This window comes from Schistocerca americana, chromosome 4 (genome assembly GCF_021461395.2).
Source record: "Schistocerca americana isolate TAMUIC-IGC-003095 chromosome 4, iqSchAmer2.1, whole genome shotgun sequence".
NCBI classification, from domain to species: domain Eukaryota; kingdom Metazoa; phylum Arthropoda; class Insecta; order Orthoptera; family Acrididae; genus Schistocerca; species Schistocerca americana.
This window is the reverse complement of record NC_060122.1, coordinates 105,477,671-105,481,625: the sequence shown is the minus strand read 5'-3', so window position 1 is coordinate 105,481,625 and position 3,955 is coordinate 105,477,671.

The window sequence follows — 3,955 nt, the reverse complement described above, 5'->3', positions numbered from 1 at the left end:
CGACCCTTGGCTCTACCCTTCATTAGATCCCTGCGAAACCCTACATTTCAGCAGGATAATGCACGACCGTATGTTGCAGGTCCTGTACGGTCATTCTGGATACAGGAAATGTTCGACTGCAGTCCTGGCCAGCATATTATCCAGATCTCTCACCAATTGAAAACGGCTGGTCAATGGCATCCGAGCAGCTTGCTCCTCACAATACGGCAGTCACTACTCTTGATGAACTGTGGTATCGTGTTGAAGCTGCATGGGCAGCTGTACATGTACACGCCATCCAAACTTGGTTGGACTCAGTGCCCATGCGTATCAAGGCCGTTATTACGGCCAGGGGTGGTTGTTCCGGGTACTGTTTTCTCAGGATCTATGCACCCAAACTGCGTGAAAATGTAATCATGTGTCAGTTCTAGTATAATATTTTTGTCCAATGAATACCCGTTTATCATCTGCATTTCTTCTTGGTGTAGCAATTTTAATGTCCAGTAGTGTATTTACCTTGCCATTTCATTTTACCATCATCCGATACAAAATACATTGCAAATTCATCCCATATATTCTTCGTAGTTCTTCCTGCGTTGCCATCCTTTCTCCGAAGACATTTATTTTGCAGACACATCCTCCAACTGCCATCCGAAACCCTGCCTGTTTCCGTATCTTCCCATCAAATCTGCCACGTGGTGAGTAAACTGTGGCACCTTCTTTATTTCTTTTAAGAAAACTCTGCAAAGACACAGTGGCAGAAGTCACTAGTGTTGCGTTTTCAGCACTTCAGTGCATGGTGGTTGTAAGACAGCAATAAACTGCTTACAATATTCGAAAAAAATTCTCCACAGTTCTTCCAACGCGAGATATTCGGTAATTAAACGTTCTTTCCTGGCTGCCTTTCTCTTGCCATCCTGCGTACGGTTTCATCATGAACTCGGAAAGAGCAAAAGCATCATGTCCAACGATAACAAATGGCAAATCTTTACAGTCAATATGCATTTCCGCTGCTTTTTTGTAACAAAAAATAATGAAACCGAACGTTTACAAGAGTTTGGAACTGTTATCAACATTTTTCAACGGTTGTAAGTTTGCCAAACTCACAACAGTTGCATGTTTGTCAAACTCACAACAGTTGTATATTTTCGTTTTCTGCAGTTGTTTTTCGACGTAAAGGTACCTTAAGGTATCATCTACAGGTCTTACATTCCTTGATGGCCGTAGGAACCGTTGGCGTCGAGCAGGTTCAGCTATTCAGGCGTGGAGAACGCTCCTGAAAAATGATCTCGTAGAAGATCGAAACCAGTTATCTTAAAATAATACAAAAAATCCTAAATGTGATCACGACTGTGTGTATTGAAATAAGTAGTAACATTATTCGAGTCGCTGTTTTCCCTGGAACAATGTCCCAAAAAATATCTGTCCTTGTCACAAGCCCACTTCGTGCTACAGTGATTTGAGTATCGTGATAGTGAACTCACACTGATGTCTTGCCAGGCAAAATTCACGCAATGGTAACCCGATGCAACACACGCGGGACGCTGTCGGGCGCCAAATTCGGACCCAGAAACCACCTGCCCGTAATATACGGGAATTACGTGACCTGTTCTTACAGCGGACTTGCTGAATCAGTCCCATGTGGAATCTCTGCTGAATCTCATTGTAAAGGTGAACTAACAGGCTGTTAAGCGGGTTCTCATAACGTCTTCGTTCATCAGCGTGTCTTTTTTTTCTCTTCCATTCTTCTAACTGGTTTGATGCGGTCCGCCACCAGTTCCTCTCTCGTGCTAACCACTTCATCTCACAAGGGAACCTCCCCATCGCACCCCCCTCAGATTTAGTTATAAGTTGGCACAGTGGATAGGCCTTGAAAAACTGAACACAGATCGATCGAGAAAACAGGAAGAAGTTGTGTGGAACTACGAAAAAATAAGCAAAATATACAAACTGGGTCGCCCATGTGCAATATAGGCAATAATAAGGTCGGTGTGAGACGAGGAGAGCCGTGGTCCCGTGGTTAGCGTGAACATCTGCGGAACTACAGGTCTTTGGTTCAAATCTTTCCTCGACCGAAAATTTTAACTTTTTATTTTCAGTTTATGTGACAAACCCTTATGTTTTCATCACTTTCTTTGGAGTGATTATTACATCCACAAGGAAACCTAAATCGGGTAAGGTATAAGAATCTTTTTACCCATTCGCCAAGTGTACAAGTTAGGTGGGTCGACAACATATTCCTGTCATGTGACGCACATGCTGTCACCAGTGTCGTATAGAATATATCAGACGTGTTTTCCTGTGGAGGAATCGGTTGACCTATGACCTTGCGATCAAATGTTTTCGGTTCCCATTGGAGAGACACGTCCTTTCGTCAACTAATCGCACGGTTTTGCGGTGCTGTCGCAAAACACAGACACTAAACTTATTACAGTGAACAGAGACGTCAATGAACGAACGGACAGATCATAACTTTGCGAAAATAAAGAAAGCAAAATTTTCAGCGGAGGGCAGATTCGAACTAAAGATCTCTCGTTCCGCAGCTGTTCACGCTAACCACGGGACCACGGCGCTCCTTGGCTCACAGTGCCCTTAATATTGCCTATCTTAGGCATGGACGACCCAGTTTGTATATTTTGCTTATTTTTTCATAGTTCCACACAATTTCTTCCTGTTTTCTCGATTGATCTGTGTTCAGTTTTTCAAGGCCTATCCACTGTGCCAACTTATAATTAAATCTGAGGGGGGTGCGATGGGGATGTTCCCTTGTCAGTGTAGCACTTGCAACCTACGTCCTCAACTATTTGCTGAATGTATTCCAATCTCTGTCTGCCTCTACAGTTTTTGCCCTCTACAGCTACCTCTAGTACCATGGAAGTCTCCCCTGGTGTCCTAACAGATGTCCTACCATCCCGCCCCTTCAACTTGTCAGTATTTTCCACACATCCTTCTACTCTCCGATTCTGCGCAGAACTTCCTCATTTCTTACCCGACCAGTCCACCTAATTTTCAACATGCGTCTGTAGCACCACATCTCAAATGCTTCCTTTCTCTTCTTGTTCTGGTTTTCCAACAGTCCATGTTTCACCACCATACTGATGAATCCTGTCTAGTCGTCGGATGTGGGGTATCTAGGAAACCTCGGATAGCTGGACAACAATTCAAGCAAATCGTATTAATGAGTTTTATTACGAAATAACAATGACAATACTTAACTTTGACATTAACACGGAAGTGTCGCAAGCAATATAAGAAATCTGTTCGGTATACACAATTCCTAAGTCGCTGGTCTTGGAAGTGCCTAATCGTGATGCTCCCATAGAATTGGACCGCGACCATTCGTGACAGCGCTTATGTGCTCTTCACATAGAGGGCGCTGCCGTGGTGGTGTCGTCCTGGGGAGGGATCGGTTATAGTGCAATTGGCTGACGTCTTCTTCACATCCCTCTCCGCTCTTTCGCTTCCGACTGGTGTTCCGACGCTTGACTTTACGCCGTGATACAAACAATGCTGTGCTCCAAACGTACATTGTCAAAAATTTCTTCCTCAAACTAAGGCCTATGTTTGGTACTAGTAGACTTCTCTTGAAAAGGAATGACCTTTTTGCCAGCGCTTTTGATGTCCTTCTTGCTTCGTCCGTCATTGGTTATTTTGCTGCCTCGGTAGCAGAATTCCTTAACTTCATCTACTTTGTGACCATCAATTGTTAAGTTCCTTTTCTCGTTTCTGCTGCTTCGTCTCTCTTGGATTTTGAGCAGTGGTAAAAATTGCTAAGAGCGCGCCGCAGCGCGTAGTGTGAAGCAGTCGCCCTCCGTTTCTGGCGGTGGCACCGCTTTGGCAATCGCAGCTTTGGTGTCTCCCTCTGGTATGAAAGGGGAAGGGTTGCCTGTTCACGTGCATTTAAGGGGCGTTTTGAGCTCGCCAGTCGGTGCAGTGAGTCGACAGAGTCAGTCGGAAGACAGACACTCGCATGTTA